This window comes from Anthonomus grandis, chromosome 3 (genome assembly GCF_022605725.1).
Source record: "Anthonomus grandis grandis chromosome 3, icAntGran1.3, whole genome shotgun sequence".
Classification (NCBI taxonomy): Eukaryota; Metazoa; Arthropoda; class Insecta; order Coleoptera; family Curculionidae; genus Anthonomus; species Anthonomus grandis.
Window position 1 is genome coordinate 13,410,620 of NC_065548.1, and position 10,070 is coordinate 13,420,689.

The 10,070-nt window shown below is 28.3% G+C and overlaps 1 protein-coding gene across 1 annotated transcript in view; it reads right to left on the reverse strand.

The window, feature by feature from the left end:
- LOC126734538 (uncharacterized) overlaps positions 1-7,213 on the reverse strand; it is a 303,120-nt gene extending 295,907 nt beyond the window's left edge. Inside the window, exon 1 of the mRNA XM_050438219.1 lies at positions 7,066-7,213. The gene's annotated coding sequence lies outside the window, so the exon portion shown is untranslated. The remainder of the gene's footprint in view (positions 1-7,065) is intronic.
- Positions 7,214-10,070: the final 2,857 nt, after the last annotated feature.

A 10,070-nucleotide genomic window follows, 5' to 3' on the forward strand; every position in this document is an offset into this window, starting at 1 on the left:
CAATTACGGAGCAAAAAAAAGAACTAAACATAACAACAATACCATTAACTATTAAACATATATCACTACCTTAATGTTACCGCTTATAACTAATATGTTAAAATAAAGGTATTAAACTCCAATTATATTAGTAAAGAAAAGAAGGCTTCGGAGATTGAAGTTATTTATCTAAGAGAGGTGTATATGACATAAAGAAGAAATGTAATTAAAGTTCATCGTCATCAAATAAATAGGAGATTTTTTAGCAATATTAGTTTGAATCATCTGACTATAAAATAGTCATTTCTGCATTGGCACAAGATGTTTTGAAAATTTAAATCAACAAGATTATAACCTATTTTATACTTTTAATTCATTTAAAGATGAGGATTCTTCTGAATTTTAGTAATTTATTACTAAATTATGATAGCAAAACACCATTATTAAATCCTTCTCCTAGATAGACACCACACTCTTTAAAATACAAATAGATATAAGATACAAATAACTTTTTGAAATCTATTTTGAACACTCTTTAACGAACGTGATAGATAGGATACGAAATTAAATAACAATACTCGAGTTTGAACGAATTAAATAATAATACGTACATTTAGAGATGCAACACTACCATATATTATGAACCCTGAACCCCTACACAAACGACACTATGAACTGAATATACGACACAAAACTTTGTTGACAATCAAAGGTAACCTATGTCAGCTATATTTTCAGTACTAGTCAATAATTGAACACCAATATAATAACTATAAATTAATATTATGCGTTTTCGAGTATATAATTTAGGGATATTTGGTTGTAGTTTATTATTGTCACACCAACTATTCAGAATTTGCTTTTGCAGAAAGGCGCAATCGCCCATCGCTTTATTCCTGACATAGTCATCAGCAAACAGTAAGTTGTAACATTCAAGAGCACTAAGGAGATCGTTAATAGAAAGCAAAAACAGTAGTACTCCTAGATAGTTAGGGGACACTAGATGAAGCCATATATAATTCTGACTTATAACGACTGTAGGATAAATATTGAAGCCTTGGTGTAAGATAAAATTTAAAAAAAAATAAGTGGACAAGATAAGTGGTTTGCTAAAACTGAAGGAGCATAATCTTTCAGCACAATCCAGTGAATTATTCGATCAGAGGCTTTGAGCCGGTGTACACCATGTCCACCTGACCAAAATCATTAATGGTATCACTAACATATTGAGTAGGCTGCTTAAAATCACGATCGGTTATCGTACATGATAAATTGGTAACATCAGCTAAGTCCTGCTTTTTTAAGTATACATACCCTTGCCAATTTCCAACAGGAAAGAAATGTAAATGTTTTTAGGGATAAATTAAAAAGAGATATAAGATGGCGTTACAACCTCTTAGTAAAAAGCAATGTATATACATAATCGTGCCCTGCTTAACTTCCAATACAGAAAACTCTACAATATCCAAGCACACATTTGATATGAACAATAAATGAGATTCATCTGGATTAAATAAAGCGAGATCACTATCACTTTTAAATAAGACACAAATGCATTGACCATATCTGATGGACTATCATACACTCCCGTATGGCCAAGCATTTCATCTGGAACTCTAGATAAACCCTTTTTGCTTGTATATAAGAGTTTTAGGATCAGTAGAATACCATTTTGAATTTTATTTATGAATAACTTATAGCACTTATCTATTTGACACTCCTTAAATATTTAAACTCCGTTAGATGGTACTCGCGATCTGTATTATAAAAATATAATATTTTTTCTAAGTTTGATGTTAACTTTAAAGTCAGAAAAATATCAGGTTGGAAACCAGTGGTTTTTATATAGAGGTATACAAATCAAGTAACTGATGTTTCACAAGCTAGGTCTATGCTATCTTCTAAAAATCATTCAAGAACGCCCAGCCTATATTACATAGCGACGCATAAAGACCTAAACAATTAACTCTTTTAAAGTTATATAAGTTTTATTGGCATTATCACTTAAAAAATTGCTAAAATTTTAAATATAGGGAAATATACGCCATTCGTAGCTTTGTAGATTCGATTACGACCTTAAAGTAATTTTTTAATGCCCTTATGGGATATAACAGGCATAAAAAGTACATTTCATAGATATCCAAAATATTTTTTTGTATGGAATTGACACGATTATGACTATGTAAACTATATCAATAGTTTCAATGCCTCGAATAAAATAAATACTATGAGAAGATTCTAAAAGCCTAAGTATTTCGAAATTTTTTTGAAAAGCGTATAAAGTTATGTTAAATACCTGGAATAAAATAAGAAAATGCCACAAAGATATAAGATTATAACTGGAAGACACGAAAAACATGAAAATTTCAAAACAATGAAGAGGTTAAAAAATTACTTCGAATTATTCGAATCATGGAATAGAATTAAAAATATGGCTGCTTGGAGCTGACTTGAAGTAAATATATAACTTAAAATACCTGAAAGAAACTTAAGATATTTTCGAATGTGTGGAACGAAATTAAGAATCAGTCTAGAAACATAGAAATTACTTTTAATCCTAAAATATTTAAAAAAAAGCTATAACAAATAAATTTTCAAACAAACAAATAAATATGTTATTGCCTTAGAACATGCAAGGGAGGTGTTTTGTTTATAAATATATTCATCGATTCTCTGTTGTCACGCATTTTCAAAAGAGGAAATTTTCAGCTATATATCAACGCATATAATAATGTTAATTTAACTTATTGATGTTAGATTTTTTATTTAAAAAAAAAGTAGAAATAGATATGTTATTCTAAGTGCAAGAATAACATCTTCATAGCAAAAAAAAATATTAACATTCTTATTCCTAAAACCTCTTCTAAAATTTGTAAAGTTCTGTGTTTTTGTTTTAGTTTTTGGTTGAAAAAGCAAAAAGGTTTAGTCATTTCAGTGTTTTTGTGAACTGTTTGATAGTAAAGACTTGTGCCGTTTATGCTGCATCATGGGAAAAAGGCTATTTAAGCCGATCTTTTCGCAAGTAAATATCGATATTATCATAACATCATATCAAGAGACAACCGTCGTCATAAACATAGAATATTAAAAACTTATTAAGAAATTTATAATAATTATAAATTATTTGATTTCCATAAAAATGCTTTTTATTAGATAAGTACCTTTACTCTAATGAAATACGTTAAATAACGCATAAGAGTTTATAAATTGTAATATTGTTTATAATTTAAAACATAATTTATTAATAATAAATATTGATCATGTAGATATTTTTTGACGACGTCACTGGTAAAGCTTACTTGTGTCGGTGGAATCAACAATGCGATAGAGCGGCGTTGCGATGTTGTTGCCTTTTTCTCTAATATATGTTATCTACATTCATTTAACTTTGAATGTTGACTTCTTTATAGAGTATCTTATTGTATTTTATGAAAAAAATACTTCATATTTTATTAAAGAGAAATAGTATTGTTTTGCACCTGTCAAAATAAGTGACAACTTTTTATGATATTATAAAGCATTTTTTTTCCATTTCTACATAAGCATTTGGCATCATTGCATCAGAGATGTTGCAAGCAAACAAACTCCCCTTAGTTCCATGGCAATGCTAATTCTAGCCTTTCAATGTTCTAAGATTGTTGCAAATAAATATATATAACAAAAGTCTTACATAGTCATAAGAATTACGTACATATAAATTTTACAAAATGTTGAAGATCAGGTGATACCATTTAAGTTGTTTAAACACTCATTTATACTACTTTTAGAAATAAGATATTCTTTAATCTTAGGTTTAAAGTGTTTTATTTGTAATAATCTTAAATGGTGTGGCAATTTATTGTATATTATTGGTTCATAGAAAGATGATTCTGTTTTCATACGATTAATGCAATGCAAGTCAATGTAAATGTCATTATAATTTCTAGTGAAATTAATATGAATATTTTCAAAAGTTTGTTTTTACTTGTAGTAAACAGGAAAAGATATTCATACAGAAAACTGTCAATATATTTACCTGGAAAAAATACTTTCTGCGGTCCACACTATAATGCAAATCTATAAGGATTCGTATGGCTCACGTTTATAGGAAAAAAAAACACGGTCCACATCAGCAGTGTGGCACCATATCAGAATTCTATAAGAAATCTTTCAATAAAAAAACTTAAGAAATATATAGATTTTGTAACAACTGGAGGGACATTGGCACGCAAAAACTCCAAAACAAATGTTTGGGCATATGAAGTGTATGTGTGCATTCCACAATAGTTTTGAATCCAGTTTAACGTGGATCATTAGAAATATTCAAATCTATATTTTAAGATGAAATATTAAGTTTTTCAATTTTCGAGGCATTCCTATTTAACTAATTAACAGCAAACTAATTGGCGACAATCGATTGTATCTCCATCACCCTCACCTGCAAGTGTTTTGAATTCAGTTTCACGTGGTTCATTAGGAATATTCAAATCTATATTTTAAGCTGAAACGTTAAGTTTTTCATCTTTTGATGTATTCCTACTTATCTAATTAGCAGCAAACCAATCAGCGACAATCGATCATATCTCCAGTAGGCTCAATGTTTAAATCTCAGTTAACAATAGTTATATCATAAGCAAAGATAATAAAATCGGCACTAGGATGACTTCACTCCAGATCATTGATTTAGATCAGGAATTGCAGTGGCCCGACACTGACCCCTGAGGCACGTAACTGTAATTTATAAAATTTAGATTAAAAGATATTGATATCAACTACTTGAGATCTAATTTTGATCTAATTTTTAATAATTTATAACGACCGGTTTCGCGATTACAAAAAATATCACATCATCAGGGTGGAGGTACCTACAATTAGGACTAGGACAATTTTCATTTTAACTAATGTAAGTACCTTAGTTCTTTTATAATAATAAGTGGCGTGCTTATTAGGACCTAATCCATTAACCCCAACAGCTTTTTTTTTTAGATTTTTAGTTCTCGACCTGATGATGCGATGCAAGTTTTGGAAACCGCGAAACCGGTCGCCACAAAATATTAAAAATTAGGAATTTTCTAGAGAAAGTCCTTTTTTTACGTTCACCTTATTAATATATTTCACACTATTGTACAGAAAACTTAAAAAAACATTAATACTTTGTGGCATATCCTTTATTCCTTATAACCTCACATTGTCTTGGCATGGCTTCAAGAAGACTGTGAGTAACATCATCAGAAATTTCATTCCATGCTTCTTCCAAGACTTGGAATAAATCATCTTTATTATAGAATTTATTAGGATTTGATTGTCTAACTTTTCTCTCTAGGTACTCCCACAAGTTCTCAATAGAGTTCAGGTCCGGACTTTGAGCTGGCCGCTTCAAAATTCGAATTTGTTGAAAGGTAAAGAAACTTTTTACAATTTTGGATGTGTGCTTCCGATCGTCGTCAGGTTGAAACTTCCAAATTAACGGTAAATTATCTTCAGCATATTGGTGCATATTATTTCTTAAGATGTTTAAATAATATTGGCCAGTCATGATGCCTTCTATCTTCATTAGTGAGCTAATACCTTTGCATCACCATAAAAAAACATCCCCATACCATGACTTTACCACCTCCATGTTTTATTGTGGGCTTACGGTACTTAGAATTATATCTTTGATTTATTGGACGTCTAATCTATGTCATACCATCCGATCCGAATAAATTAAATTTACTTTCATCTAACCATTAGATGTTTTTCCATTTATTATAGTTCTAGTCTTTATGATCTTTTGCCAAACTCAAACGCACTTGTCTAATTTTCATTGAAACATAAGATTTTTTTACAGATCTTCTGGCTCTTAAGTTTTCATCGCATAAATGTCTTCGAATAGATCGAACTGAGAGATATAGGGTTGGATAAGCTTTTTTTACATCTTCAGCAGAGGTAAATATTAGGTAGAGTAAAAGGTAGTTTTTTTAGGGCTACCTGGCTTCCGAATAATACCAGTAGTGCCTAAACAAATTTAGGTTTAATCCAGGGATTTTGCTTCTTATTTTAATAATAGGAAAGAATGCATGGATAATACTTTGAAGAAAAGAACAAATAGGTTCATTGTCTCCTTCGTTCAAGTATTTCCAGAAACTGTGTCAGCTTTATCTCTTTAGTATTAAGATTTATGATCCTTTACTAAAAAATCTTTATGACAATGACTCACTGACAATTTTGTATTGCTAAGAACTTGCAAGGATTTTTCCAATATAAGTAAGGACTGTTTAAAGACGAATTTTAACTGAGGAACCATTTATATCAAAACTAGATCCAACTTGACTTAATCAACAATCCTTTATAAAAATTATCACTTAACCTTTCAACCCAAAAACTGCAATTTCATTTTAAGATAGCCGTTGTAGATAGTCGTAATACATAATAAGTAAAATATGCAAATTGATAAATATTAAATTAATTATAAAAATTGTAAAACTTGTAATCAAATATTTAAAAAATAAATTAAAACGTGAAAGTAAATCTTAATAGCACCTGTTTGGTTGTATAGGCCACTCTAGTGGTAAATTTATATCTAAGTTTTTTCTGAATTTTGCATAGATTTGACAAAATATTCCTGACGCATATAAGTTTAATTAGCTCCAATTTAAAACATAGGGGATAATAGGAAAACGATTCATTGAAGGTTTTTTTAGTGTAGGAAATACCAGAGCCAATAATTAGATCAATAACTATTGACTGACCTTTGATTAAATTATAACTATTATATACTTAAAATAATTTCTGTACTGCATAATTCTACGAACTCTTATTACAGTAATAAATTCTTCTTTACAATAGTTCCTTCGTATTAAAAATACTTATTAATTTATTCAAAAAAATAATAATAGTCGCAATGAATATTTTACTTGCAACAAGTGTTTATTTACGACAAAGAATATACGTCAGTCTCTTAGGCAATATACATTAAAAACCCATTCTAGATTATCTTTGATCAATGTCTGAATCATAACTAATGACTCTTCTTAGAGTTCCTTACATAATTTAATAATAATTACGTATTACAATGTGTTTCCGCGCAGATCTGAAGTAATGTATTAAAACTATAGTAAACATTACCAGGTTTTCCACAAGAAATTTCACTTTTATTAATCTTCTCATTACGCTTGGTTAATAGCTTCCTTTTGGTCACTTATATAATTAGAGAAACATTTGAGTTTTGACCACATCATTTGCTTTTTTCTTTTTTTTTAACCGCACTTATTACAGTGAAAACATTTTTAAAATAAATAATTTAAAAAGAAAACATCGTTTACACACTATGAGATTTCGCATGGTACTGAAATATTTGTTTATGTATTTATCAGACCAATGATGAAATTCACTTGTATACAAAAGGTATTGTTGTTTTTCTCCGCTATTGACCGAAATACTGTAGGAGAATTGTATATATAAATAGCGTAAAATTGTTATGGTTAGAATTGTTTTTTTCTTGTGCATTTTATCCATATATGTACAAAAACATCATTTTATTACCATTCTATGTTATACTAAGATCTATTCTATGTCTTCTTTCCTTGTGTTTTTCTTTTGTACTCTACCCAATTACGCACAAACAAATTTTTATGATGCCTCCGAGTAATGAAAAATTTATATTTTAATAAATAATACATAAATATGTATCAGTAAATAAAAAAAATATTTATTGGATAATTCCATGTTGAAATAGCCATTATATTAACAGACAGTTGAAAACTTGTTGACAGCAAAATTATTTCAAACCTGATCAGTAAATAACACGCTTCTATAGTGAAATCTAGGGCTACTGAATTTAAATATAAAATATTTGCTTATTACATAGGCCAAAGATAACATTGTCTTACTTATTTATAAATAATAGATGTCCTAAGGCAAACGTTTGTTCATGTAGGAATGTCGATAAAATGTGATTCAGTTTCACTCTATTTGAGAAGCTCTCATATGGTTTAGTAAAGATGATTTATCGATTTTATTTAATTGAGACAAATTTATTTATTTATTTAACTGCGTCGGATGCGCATATTTCAACTTGGGAACGGGCAATCTGCGATGTAGAATTTAAACGAATATTAATATATAGATAGAATCTAAATTGTTTTTCTTCAGGAGTTTACCACACTTTATATAACTTTCTGACTAATTTCTTAAAATTATTGCTTGAGTCGTTTTCATATGTCATTTTTTATGTACCACATTTCTTACGATTTATTACGATTTATATTTAATTACAATAATAGTGACCATGAGTCTGTCAGACTCTCAGCTCAAAAAAGCTGATCAAAAAGAAATGCTTGAAATATAATATTATATTTAACGAAACAGCACCACTAATTTGCATATATTAGTTATTTAAAAAGAAAAACTGAGCTATTAAAATTGCATTATTATTTTTTCTAAAATCTAACATGAATTCTATAACAAAATAATCCTTAGGTAATTTAAAATAACATTTTATATACTTAAAACTGCGTATGTTTTTTTGAATAAAAAGTTTAAAAAAAACATTAAAACATAAATTCTCCAGGAAATATGCAAATAAACAAAATAATGGTTAAAAAAGAATTATTCTCCTTCCTTCTTAGTGGAATTGATACAAAATTTTCAGGAACATTAAAAGCAAACTGGTTTCTGTAAATAAATACGTAAATATGGAGTGTTTCTTTTTAATTTCAATGGACATATCATGCATATTGTCGTATTTTTAGTTTTTCTTCATGTTCAACAACTGCGGATAGATCAAAACTACTTCTTGTTAATTCTTTAATTTGTTTTTGTAGTATTGGCGTTTCAAATTTTTGATGTAAATTTGAAGAAGCCAATTCGTCTGGTAAATTTTCAACAAACTGAAATCGGCTTTAATTATTTTCCCGTAAAGAAGTAAAATTGTGATTTTTTTATAAAAAAAAAGCGACTTTCCTCAAAAAATAATTTTTTTATTACCCTATATAGTTTTTAGAAAAAGCTGAAACAGGTATCCAGTCAAATTATTTCAGGAATATGTGTATTAATCTTTAAAATTTTTTGTTGCTTATTTTTGAATTATGGGCATTTTGTGAAATTATTAGAGAAAAACATTAATTTCCTCAAAAAAATTGTTTTTCTCATTACTCTATATATTTTTCGGAAAATGCTAAAATAGGTTATTAGTTAAATTATTTCAGAAATATGTGTACCAATTTTCAAAATTTTTCTTTTGCTACTTTTTAAGTTTTAGGAATTTGTGAAATTTACTGAATAAAAATTACTTTTCATAGAAATATTTTTTTTTTCTATTGAAGCTATAATTGCTTTTGAAAAATGCTTAAACAGGTGTCCATTTAAATCATTTGAAGAACAGAGAATTAAAATTAATTTTAACTTTTTTTAAGTAATAAGCTTTTTTTGAAAATAGTTAAGGAAACTCTCACACTTTTTTAAGTATGACAGTTTCATTAAAGTTTCTTTAGTGCGTTCTTCCTTTAGTGCGTTAAAGATAATATTGACCAATAAACAAGTAAAAAATAAAAACTTAAAAAAAAACTTCAAACGTTTTCCCTATAAAATCCATGACTTAAAAGTGGCTCTTAGACGAGATTTTTGGTTTGATATTTTTCTTCATATAACCCTAAAACGGTTAAGGTAAGGTTTTTTTTTGGAAAAAAAAACAAGTGGCTTCAATATGTAGTTTAAAAAATATTCAAAAATTACTTCAGTTATTTGAAAAAGCCTAAAAATTCAACACAACTTGGAAATATGTATATAAAATTACCTCCCGAAAAAAAGTCAAAAACTAGGTTCAACTATCTGGAATTAATACAAAAATGATTGGCAATTAACAGAAAAATTTTACCTGAAAAATATTAAAACTTATAGCAACGTTTTCTGATCAATTTGTCCCTCCGAATATTAGGGTGGAGTGAAAACGGCATCGAAAAAAAAATCCTTAAATCAGTTGACCTATATGTGGAAAAGTTACCTAGTATAATGGTTTATTCTAGAAAAAATAATTGGCTTAAAATATTGCCATCTTCTACTGCCCATTTAACCTTGAAATTTTATTAGTTAAAGAAAATATTATTTATAGCCGTGATGCAGCTCTTATCCAG